The following is a 12,800-nucleotide window of genomic DNA, read 5'->3' as shown; positions in this document are numbered from 1 at the left end:
AGTACCACCTCTTCGGGCGGCCCACACAACAGGACCCCCCCCCCTCAACGGGCGTCTCCTGGCGCCCGACCAGGCTTGTTGGGATGTCGCTGGTAGAACTCGGCCAGGAGGGCCGGATCCAGGATAAGGCTCCTCTTCACCCAGGAGCGTTCTTCAGGTCCGTAACCTTCCCATTCCACCAGATACTGGAGACCTCGACCCCTCCGGCGAACATCCAAGAGCCTGCGGACTGTCCACGCAAGCTCACCGTCGAAGATGTGGGCAGGAGGCGGCTCCGGTCCGGGAGTGCAGAGGTCCGAGGTGTGGTATGGCTTCAATCTGGAGACATGAAACACGGGATGAATCCGCAGTGAAGCTGGGAGTTTCAGCTTCACTGCGGCTGGACTGATGACTTTAGTGATCTGGAAGGGACCGATGTATCTGTCCATGAGTTTTGGTGACTCCGTGTTGAGAGGTATGTTCTTGGTTGAAAGCCAGACTTCCTGCCCGGGCTGATAGTCTGGGGCCGGGGCGAGTCGGCGGTCTGCATGGCTCTTCGCCCTCGTCCGGGCTTTCAGCAGGGCAGAGCAGGCTGTACGCCACACCTGACGGCACCTCCTGAGGTGGGCCTGGACCGAGGGAACCCTGACCTCTCCCTCCACAGCTGGAAACAATGGGGGTTGGTACCCCAAACATGCTTCAAATGGGGAGAGGCCGGTTGCTGATGAAACTTGACTGTTATGAGTGTACTCGATCCAGGCCAGATGTTGACTCCAGGCCGTCGGGTGCGCGGAGGTCAAAAACCGTAGGGCCTGTTCTAGCTCTTGATTAGCCCGCTCTGCTTGTCCGTTGGTCTGTGGGTGGTACCCGGACGAAAAGCTCACGGTGGCCCCCAGTTCCCTACAGAAACTCCTCCAGACTTGCGAGGAGAACTGGGGACCACGATCCGAGATGATGTTCGCACGGATAGCATGCAGACGTAAGACGTGGTGGACCAGGAGGTCTGCAGTCTCCAGGGCCGTTGGGAGCTTCGGGAGGGCCACGAAGTGGGCCGCCTTGGAGAACCGGTCCACTATCGTCAGGATGGTTGTCATTCCCTGGGACGCAGGGAGACCCGTGACGAAGTCCAGGCTGATGTGGGACCAGGGGCGATGAGGCACTGGCAGCGGCTGGAGGAGTCCCTTCTCCGGTTGGTGGACTGCCTTGCCCCTGGCACAGGTGGTACAGGCCCGGACGTACTCCCGGACGTCGGCTTCCAAAGACGCCCACCAGAACCGCTGTCGAACAACTGCCATGGTCCTTCGCACCCCTGGATGGCAGGTGAGCTTAGAACCGTGACAGAAGTCCAAAACCGCAGTCCTAGCGTCTGGTGGGATGTATAAACGGATAGGTGGTCCACCGCTGGGGTCCGGGTGACGCGTCAGGGCCTCCCTGACGATGTTCTCCACGTCCCACGTCAGTGTGGCGACGACAGTGGACTCCGGGATGATGTTTTCTGGTGGATCCGACAGCTCCGCTTTGACTTCTTCTTCATGCACCCGGGACAGAGCGTCTGACCGCTGGTTCTTAGTCCCGGGGCGATAGGTGATCCTGAAGTCAAAACGTCCAAAAAAGAGAGACCAACAGGCTTGCCTGGGGTTCAGACGCTTAGCGGTCCAGATATACTCCAGGTTCCGATGGTCGGTGAAAACCGTGAATGGAACCACATTCCCTCCAACAAGTGTCTCCACTCCTCCAGGGCCTCTTTCACCGCCAGGAGCTCCCGATTGCCGACGTCATAATTCCGCTCTGCTGGGGTCAACCTGCGGGAGAAATAGGCACAGGGGTGGAGAACCTTATCGGACTCCCCGCTCTGGGACAGCACGGCTCCTATCCCTGAGTCAGAAGCATCTACTTCCACAACAAACTGGCGGCTAGGATCAGGCTGCATCAGAACTGGCACAGTAGAGAACCGGCGTTTCAACTCCCTAAACGCGGCTTTGCACCGATCGACCAGGTGAAGGGAACTTTTGGGGAGGTCAGGACTGTAAGGGGACCAACAACCTGACTATAGCCCTTGATAAACCTCCGATAGAAATTAGCGAAGCCGAGAAACTGTTGCAGCTCCCTACGGCTTGCTGGTTGGAGCCAATCTCTCACCGCCGCTACCTTGGCCGGATCAGGGGCAACGGAGTTGGAGGAGATTTTGAACCCCAGGAAGGACAAAGAAGTACGGTGGAACTCGCACTTCTCGCCCTTCACAAACAGCCGGTTCTCCAACAACCGCTGCAGGACCTGACGTACATGCTTAACATGGGTCTCAGGATCCGGGGAGAAGATGAGGATATCGTCTAGGTATACGAAGATGAACCGATGCAGGAAGTCCCGCAAGACGTCATTTACTAATGCTTGGAACGTCGCGGGGGCGTTAGTAAGGCCGAACGACATGACCAGGTACTCAAAGTGACCTAACGGGGTATTAAATGCCGTCTTCCATTCGTCTCCCTTCCGGATCCGAACCAGGTGATACGCATTCCTAAGATCCAATTTAGAAAATATTTTGGCTCCATGCAGGGGCGTGAACACTGAATCCAACAGGGGCAACGGGTATCGGTTGCGAACCGTGATCTCGTTCAGCCCTCTAAAATCAATGCATGGACAGAGTCCGCCGTCCTTCTTGCCCACAAAAAAGAAACCAGCACCTAACAGGCAGGACGAGTTCCGGATCAACCCGGCAGCTAAAGAGTCCCGGATGTAGGTCTCCATCGATTCTCGCTCGGGGCGTGAGAGGTTGTACAGTTTGCTGGACGGATACTCAGCACCCGGGATTAAATCAATGGCACAATCATACGGTCGATGCGGGGGAAGCGTGAGTGCCAGATCTTTGCTGAAGACGTCAGCAAGATCGTGTTACTCAACTGGCACTGCTGAGCGAAGACGAGCGAGCACTGCATTAAGAAGTCCGCGCACGTCTCAACACAGCCTCCGTACGGGTCCGGGGGACTTATGTATGCTTCAGGGGATGGGGAGGGGTCCGTTGAACGACCACTGGCGGGTCCCTGTTCTGCGACAGGTCGGCAGGAGGAGGAGCGGCAGCCGCGCCCTGTGCACGCGCTTCCACCTGTGCGGTGAGAGCCTCCATCCTATGATTGAGTAGTACATTCTGCTCGGTTACCAAATCCAACCGAGCAGTGAAGGCGGCCAAAAATTGCTGCAACTCACCCATTATTCCTCCTGCAGAAGCCTGTGCACCTTGCGTCTCCATTGACTGTTCAACGGGTGGGTTGTGCCCCTCGGGATCCATGACGTTGACCGAGATATCCTGTTGGGGAAAGTGTAATGCACGGACCCACAACAGGGGGCGCAAATGAACGGTCAATAGATAATCCAATAAATGCAATTTATTGTGGCAAATGTGCACAACAGGTCGAATACTGCTTTTAGACAGTCAATTACAAAATACAATAGGTGATGTGTGGGCAGGCCGGAGGGTAGGAGACGCCTATCCAGAGAAGAGCGGGGGCCCACAAGGTTCTGCCGCCAATGAAGACCTGCAGTACACTGAAGCCGCCAAGTCCCGAGTCCCCAGGTGGCTTCTGCTTCAGCTGTCAGATCCGGTACTGCTGGCAGGAACAAAAACAGGTTACTGGTGGGTGTGTGGACACCCAGTAAGCAGTCAGCAACTCACAGTTCTTATCCACTTGGAGGGAACACCTCCACCTCCAACTCTGGAACAAGTTAACAGCAGAGCCTGAACTACTACTTATCGTAAGTGGAACGAGGAGTGAAGATCGTCACTCCTCCACCGTCCACAAACCCAGCTCCAACTGCGAGTAGAGTTCCAGGTACTCCTGCAAAAGGTTCAGAACAAACAAGGTACGTGCGTTCGGCACAGAAAAACGGTTGAGAGAATTACCTGTGTGGTAAACTGATATCTCGGCAGAGATGTGGTGTCTCCTCCAGGCTTTTATGGTGCAGTGATGATGATTACTGACAGCTGTCAGTCCTGGCTCCTGGGTAGTGACTGCGCCCTCTGGTGCCTGAAACCAGACTACAGGCAGGGCGCCCTCTGGCGTTGGCCAGCAGTACCACCTCTTCAGGCGGCCCACACAACAGTAAGACCACAAATATGTGAACACACTTATAGGGGGCAACTGTTGTATGGCTGGGGGGCCTGGCTGCCTTTTTGTTTCTGTCTTTTGTTTTTCCTTCCAGGTGGCTTGCATTTGGGACTGAGTGGCTGTGTTGCTGAGGTTATCAGGACCTCACCCTGATCACCTGCGGCTCGTCAGGACTCACAGCTGAGGTGCATCTATATGGATTGGAACATGGTGGCATTTAAGACTGGAGTATACAGTGTGTATTTGTCAGAGACTCGACCTTGTGACCAGACGGGTGAGATCGTCGTCTCGGGAGCCATCTCATCATCAGTGGATGCAGAGAACGTCCAGGGTTTGATGCACGGTCTGTGAAAGAGGAGGGGGTGAGGTCTCACGCTCGTCAGCACACTTCCTGAGACTCGGTTTGTTGCGGCCACCTGGGGGTGTCGGCGGGGTCCTTGGGTCCGAACAGCTTCTGGCTCCGGACCGTTAGCGGAGCGCACCACGCCAGACCGCACTTTCTTTTGTTATTTTTTGTATCACTGTTATGTATTAAATTCAGTTAGCCTTTGTACCGTGCTCTGCTTATTTCATACTGGGTCCTTCAAACGCTGGTCGGTTCTCCGAGCTGCGTCCGACACATAACAGCAACATGATGCTTATTATATAAAGTCAAACAGAAAAGGTCTGTAGGAATCTCAGTTTAACGCAACACCAAGCTTCTCTACATACATTTTCCATGTTCCAATCAAGGGCGCAATTTAGAACTAGAAATTGGGGGGGACAAAGTGTGAGGCCCGCAGGGCTGAAGCCCATAGGCTGGGGGTCTGGGGGCCGCTTTAGGCCCCCAGAAGCCAACAGTTTCGAGATGAGCTCAGATGCATTCTGAGCATCCAGAACAGTGATTTTAATGTTTTGAGAAGACCATAAAGTGGACACCATTTGACTCATGCAATTTGAAAATGTGGATATAAGTACTTTATTCTGAGAATAGCCAGCATTGATTTTATTAACATCCTGGTGTAAATAAGGTATCAACACGTGTAGAACTCAAAAAGAATGATAGGTTGAGTTTTCGTTAAAAAAACAACTGCAATGTGGTAAAATGTATTCATAAATATGAAAGAACAGGCTCTTAATAATTATTAACTATCACATACTGTATTTTTTTTTCTCAAGATTTGTTTTTGCATAAGTTTGAAAAAACAGATCATAAGTTTAGGATAAATTACTTCGAAGATGCACTAATGACAACACTCATACTGAACATAATTTCGCTTGCATAGACTGATTTTGGAGATCAAGCAATAATTGCAGATGGGCTTTCTGAGGTCCCAGATAGCTTTTCTGATTTCATTTTCTAACTTTCAGAATTTAGTAAATTAGCATATGGTCCATTGATACTTATGTGTAGACACTAGTCCCTAAAGGCAACTATTTTTGGTTTCAAATCTGGGCAAATGCAGTCCCAGAAAATTCCGAATGTGACAAACAAGAAACAGGTGTAAACAAGTCAATGCTGCTAAAAATACAAACTTGCAGAAACAAAGATACTATTCTGACATGGTTTTGCACATAAGACTGACATGGTTTGCACATAAGACTGGCATAGCATGTTTCAAGTACACACATATATGTCAGAAGGTGGCGGGGACATACCATATTCTGTCCCCCCTGGTTGAAAAGGTGGGGGGGGACATGCCCCCCCCTTATCCCCCACCAAATTGCGCCCATGGTTCCAATAGTGAATGAGAATACTTGCCTTCATCAGGATTCAAGACCAGCAGTGTACAATAACATTCATTCAAAGTGAAAACAGACATTTGCAGATTAACTCACACGGTGGTACTTGGTGATAAACCGGTTTGGATTCGGCACTTCTCAAAAACCAAGTAACTGTATAAGAAGAAGACTTGTGAGGGAAGCCACCAAGACAAACAGATAACACTGAAGTAGTTACATGAATCTGTAGCTGTGAATGGAAAAAACTGTGTGTTGTGAAAATTTAGTCTGTTGCTTCACCAGTTATACAGCTTCATGGTGGAGAGGAACAGGGATGGATTTTGGTCAAAATAAGACTAAGAATTTCAGATGCACTTTGCCAGAAGGCACATGGGAGACTCAGGCATAGATATGATCAGTTATGTGACATTAATAATAGTTCATATTTTAACTTATTTGACATTATTTACATTCAGTTTCTATATGTACCTTGAATACTTTGAATGCTGATCTGAATGTTTATTGTCATTTATTAATTAAACCTGTATTTTGATGTGAATTTGGTGATGTAAAGAAATTGGAAATTTATCGTAAAAGAAATGTATAAATAAAGTTATGATTATTATATCTGTCTGTGTATAATGTTTAAGATCCTTGTAGATAAATCAATTTTACAACAGTAACTGTCATTCTAAAAGCTACATTTATGTGTCTATTGTTTACCATCTATGTAAATTAAGAACTCTGGATATACACATGTAATATTCAGATGTAATAGTTTGTGTATCTTGTTTACCTACTATGTCATATAATAATGCAAGCAGATATTTAGCTCGTGCTGGCAATAGCCTACAAATATAATAACGTGGAGGTTGGTCCGTGGTTTTCATGAAAAAGCTACACCATCTCAGCCCTTTCTGGAACCATTTTGGGACAAATGATGGAAATGCTGTTAACCACTTAATGAGGACAGATTTTTAATTTGTGTTCAAAAGCCATCAGTGATTTTGGAAGCTAAGTTGGATGCTGACAGCTCACTGTATCTCTAAATCAAATCAAATCAAATGTATTAATTTATATAGCGCCAAATCAGGACTAGTCGCCTCAAGGCGCTTCACAAACATCATTTAAAACGTAGAATAAAATGAATTAAGATTTAAAACACAATAAAAATTAAAACATAAATAAGTAAAAGGAATAAAATAAATAAAAGGAATAAAAGAAGACACACAGTCATATAAAATACTATTGATAAAACAGGGAAAGAAAGTGTATCTTCAATCTAGCCTTAAAAGTCTCCACAGAGTCTGACTGTCGGATCTGCGCAGGCAGATCATTCCACAGAGCTGGAGCACGGTAAGAAAAGCCTCTGTAACTTTATATTCACCCTAGAGACACACAATAGTCCTGCACCCTGTGAACACAGGGCCCGAGTCGGTACATAGGGCTCAATCAGGCCCACCAGGTAGGGGGGTGCCAGTCCGTGAACAGTTTTATAAGTCAATAATAACACTTTAAAATCTGATCTCAGACAGACAGCCAGTGAAGGGATGCCAGAAGCGGTGTAATGTGGTCAAACCTTCTGCTTTGTGTCAGAAGTCTGGCAGCAGCATTTTGAACCAGTTGCAGACACCTGATACTACGGTAAACCAGAAAACAAAGCATTACAATAGTCCAATCTGGAAGAAATAAAAGCATGATGGGACAAATCTTCGCTATATTTCTTAGATGGAAGAAAGCAGTCCTCGTAATGTCCCTAATGTGGAGGTCAAAGGACAACAAAGGATCAAAAATAACCCCAAGGTTCCTCACTTTGTCAGTATGATGTATAACACATAAACCTTGGCTAAGCACTAGCTGATCAAATTGATGCCAATGTCTCACTGGACCAAGAACCATCTCAAAATCTAAAAAAAAAAAAAAAAAAATGCTCCAGGGATTCAACCAACTCTACTTATATTGTTGGCTTCACAGAGCATAATCGTGCAGGGAAGGAGGCGGGTTTTCCTGCCAAATGGTCAATTAAGGCCCAGCCGGCTGATCCCCCCCCCCACCTTAACAATCTGGCTATGCCCATGCAATTTGCTGCAATATGTGGATGTGCAGCTCCAACATGTGGCCAGACTCTTCTCGCCTGCACATTAATTCTCACAGCTATAATTACTAAAAGTGAGCAACTTCTCAAAAAAGTCCAGATTAATTTGGCCTTAGTTTCAAGGTTACGCAACGTTTCTTAACATAAAACTTAAAAAAAAAAAAAAAAACATAAAACAAGAATATATTAAATTTATTTTTGGCCAAAGGAGTGCAAATCACATTAGTCACCAATGAATTTTCTCCTGTGTATTTTTCGCTGTGCGATTTGCATTTTTGTATAGACACAATACTCTGTTTCAACCTCTTTTTTTTTTCCTCAATGCTGTGCGCTGTCATGTAAAAAAGGAGCACTGACCCAAACTAAAAGAAAGAGCAGCCTCTGTCTGTCACACGCGGAAGAGCAGTTAAAGATAATTATGCATCGGCGTGGAGATGATAAGAAAAACCGGAGACACGATGAAAAACAGTGTCGTCGGAGGCGAAATTAAGAATCTAAAGAGGTGCCGAGTAGTGACAATGCAGGAAAGCAGGAGCACAAAAGAACTTAAAGGATACAGAGGCAGAGTGGCCGTGTGATAATAGAGCGAGAGGAGGTGAGATGGAGGAGGAGAGGGAGGTTTGTCACGGGGGGAGGCTGCAGTTCAGCGGTGAGAGTTATTTAATTGGAGAGTGACATTGGGAGTTTGGCTCGTCAGCTCTTCGCCATCAATCAAGCCCGGTCAGGAGATGCCTGAGGCGATGTGGCCTGCGTCCCACTCCTTCTGGAGCCCATGGCCAGACCCTGGCACTTAAAACGCCGTGCCTCCATTACTTCTTTCCCAGCACCCTGACCCCGTCCGATCAGGATGCCGTGACCTCCGTTCACCTGGCCTACAGTTATCTGCTCTCCGGCGACACCCGGCTTGATGGGGCCGCACTAACAAGACAAACAGTGACGGTGATATTACAGCAGCTTAATGAAGTATGACCCTGAAAGACAATCGGCTGGAGTTTAAACACGCTGGTCACAGTCATATTTCTCATTGTGTCCTCAGTCAGTTCTTTTCAGTTTTAAAAGAACCAGCGGTCACATTGTCGTTTTATCCTGACAGGTCCACAGAGCTGAAGCCATAGTGACATCTAGCACGGCCTATGACCGTGCTAGATGTTACCACCTTAGTATTTCCTGTTTTTCTTGTTGTTTAATGCTGACAAATTATACAGTATTTCTTGTCTTTCTGATGCCTGACTCTGTTTTTTCTCTCTGTTTAAGGTGCAGCTCCATCCAGAGATGGGTGTGGTATTTGTGCTGGAGACCCTCCTGTACTGTGCACCAACAGCATTTCCTCTATATTCATTTTGTGAATTGTTCTGTAATTTATGTCTGTAGAGGGTCACCCCTTTAAGTCTGGTCTGCTTGAGGTTTCTTCCTCAGAAGGAGTTTTTCCTTACCACTGTTACTCTGGGGGTTAGTAAGGTTAGACCTTACTTGTGTGAAGCACCTTGAGGCAACTCTGTTGTGATTTGGCGCTATATACGAGGTCTGTCCGTAAAGTATAGGTCCTTTTTATTATTATTTTTTAATTAAATGGATTTGAATCACGTACAATTGCATCAGCCAAGGTTGAACCCTCGTGCGCATGCGTGAGTTTCCCCACGCCTGTCGGTGACGTCATTCGCCTGTGGGCACGGCTTGTGGGAGGAGCGCTCCACCCCCCTTGTCGGATTTTTTCTTGTGAGAAAATGGCCGAACGCTTGGAGCAGTGTTACTGCATTAAATTCTGCCAGAAACTTGGCGACAGCCAGGCAGAAACGATTCAAAAAATCCAAACGGCTTTCGGAGATGAAGCCATGAGCAGCACACGGATTAAGGAGTGGTACAACCGGTTTAAAGACGGGCGCGTAATGGTGGAGAGCGAGCCGCGCTCCGGTCAGCCATCAACTAGCCGAAATGACGAGATTGTTTCAAAAGTGCATGCTGTGGTTATGCGGGATCGTCGCTTGACTGTCCGAGAAATTGCTGAGGAAGTGGACATTAGCAAGACTTCGGCACATTCCATCATAACGGACGATTTGGGCATGAAACGAGTGGCGGCGAAGTTCGTGCCGAGGTTGCTGACGGCGGAGCAAAAGCACCTCTGTGTGGAAGTCTCACAGGACATGCTGGACTCCATTGACACTGATCCCAGCTTTATGGACACCATAATCACCGGAGATGAGTCCTGGGTGTACGGGTACGACCCGGAAACCAAATTTCAGTCGTCACAGTGGAAGCATTCCACGTCGCCAAGACCGAAGAAGGCACGCCAAGTGCGCAGCAACATCAAGGTAATGCTGACTGTTTTTTTTTACTCCCGTGGTGTGGTACACCACGAGTACGCACCACAGGGTCAAACAATAACAAAGGAGTATTACAGGGATGTCCTCTGTCGTCTACGTGATAGTGTGCGGCGCAAGAGAACGGAGTTGTGGGCCGGAGGAAATTGGCGCCTCCACCACGACAACTTGCCAGCTCATTCCTCTCATTTAATTCAGACTTATTTGACCAAAAACCAGACTCCGGTGGTTCAACAGGCGCCTTACTCCCCTGACATGGCCCCTTGTGACTTTTGGCTCTTCCCAAAACTTAAAATACCATTAAAAGGAACCCGATTTGAGACAAGAGAGGACATTATGGCTGCGACGACGGGGGAGCTGCACGCCATCCCGAAAAAGGCATTTTTGGAATGCTTCCAACAGTGGCGACACCGCTGGGAGAAGTGTGTGGACTCCCAAGGAGAGTACTTCGAGGGTGATTAGGTTTCCAACCCTCCAGGTAAGCCAGTTTTTTTTTTCCCAGCCAATGGTCCGATACTTTACGGACAGACCTCGTAAATGAAAGTAAATTGAAATTGCCATTGAATGTTGTTGGAGTTCAGTTATCAGCCTGTTTGGCTGTGTTTTTGAGTTAGATTTGTCACTGTGGTTTGTCATTTATTTACAGTTCTAATGGGTGGGTGTGTCTCCTGGTGTTCATGACATGTGTAGGCGTGTCCTGTCATTGTCATTCATGTTTGATTGCTGTTTTTGCTATGGTTCTGATTTGTTCTGCTGCACGCACCCTTAGTGTTCTTTTCCATGAGGGTATTTCCCTTATGTCAGTTTGTTGATTACACTAAAAAAAGAGATTAGTTGAACCAACTTAAATTCATTGTTTCAACTGGTAACATCTAAATGAATTACGTTTTTTGAACTTAAGTTAGTAAGTTAGATCAACTCTAACTTACTAACTTAACAGAGGGACTGACAATTACATCAAAGCAGGTGACAAACCCATAACAGACTATAAAAGGGTGAAAAAGTGAAAAAATAATGACTACACTGAAAAAAGAACCAACTTAAATTCATTGTTTCAATTGGTAACATCTAAATGAATTAAGTTGTTTGAACTTAAGTTAGTAAGTTAGATCAACTGTAACTTACTAACTTAGTAAGTTACAGTTTCAATTGGTAACATCTAAATGAATTAAGTTGTTTGAACTCAAGTTAGTAAGTTAGATCAACTGTAACTTACTAACTTAAGTTCAAACAACTTAATTCATTTAGATGTTACCAATTGAAACAATGAATTTAAGTTGGTTCTTTTTTCAGTGTAGTTATTATTTTTTCACTTTTCACCCTTTTATAGTCCGTTATGGGTTTGTCACCTACTTTGGTGTAATTGTCAGTCCCTCCGTTATCCACGTGCTTCCCGTGTGCACAGTTTATTCTTTAGTCCACATCTGTTGTTATAGTTTATGTCTGATTGTCATCACATTTAGTCACCTTATGATCTGTTTATGTTTTGCTTTTTTTGTCACAAACATCTTTTATTTTCTGTTTGCTGGTTATCATCTTTTAATGTCTGGCTTACATTTTTGTTGTCCACATTACTATTTTTATGAGGATGATTATTTAGTCTTGCACCAGTTTTTATTCTGAGCAGTTTGTCTCCCTGTGTTACCTTCTTTCACGTGCCTCTTCACTTCCGCCCCTTGATTGTGGGTACAGCTGCGGTCACTTATTATCACGTTGGACACTTATGTAAATAAAACATAAAGTTCCTCACATGCTCCTTGTGTTTCACTGCCTGTATTTTGGGCTGTCTCTGAGCTATCAGTAAAGGAAAACATAACAAATGTGTCATCAGTGTAAAGCCAATCATCATACAGAAAAAAATCTAAGGCTCTGTGCCCCAACCAGTGCTAAGCAGTGGTGGGCACAGTGCCGCTAATCTGTTAACCGCTAATCAGTGAAGCTTACTTTTTTGTTTGCAGATTAGCTAATCAGCTAACTCTGAAAACCATCAGAGGACCAATTAGCTTCTGCTAAATTTAGTTCCACTAACTTTCAGGCCACTAACTTTTTTTTTTTTTGCTAGTAAAGTGAGTAAAGTTTAACGGCCAAAAACGTTGGTAAACCCTAAAATCATACATGTTAGTTCCTGTCTGTTGTGTGTCTGCAACAGTCAGGCCAGTGTTCTGTCGCGATGAGCTCCCGTAGCGTAAATCAACAGTTAGTGTGTCTGCTTTAAAGGCAGCATGTACATGCAAATCTTTACTTTTTTAAAGTGAAAAGACACTTACTGCTGTATTTTTTATGTAAAGACAAAACGTACGTGGGTTTTCATCGGTGGGGAAGCTCAATGTGATGGATGAGGTGTAGATTTTACCAGTCGCATTGAACACAACACAGGTGAGCTGTTTCTGTGTTTCTAAATATAATACAGAGATAAACTGTGGCTAATAATACTATGATTTACTGCTTTTTATAAAGACGATGGGATTTTATTTTTTATTTATTTATTTTTCGTGCATTTGTTTTGTGTCTGTGAACACAGCTCCGTTAACGGTTTATAAATATATAATATAGAGATAAACTGTGACTTCTAATACTGGAATTTACTGCTTTTGCTCAAGATTATGA

The sequence above is a fragment of the Thalassophryne amazonica genome, chromosome 1 (assembly GCF_902500255.1).
Source record: "Thalassophryne amazonica chromosome 1, fThaAma1.1, whole genome shotgun sequence".
Lineage (NCBI taxonomy): Eukaryota > Metazoa > Chordata > Actinopteri > Batrachoidiformes > Batrachoididae > Thalassophryne > Thalassophryne amazonica.
Note: the sequence above shows the minus strand (reverse complement) of the source record.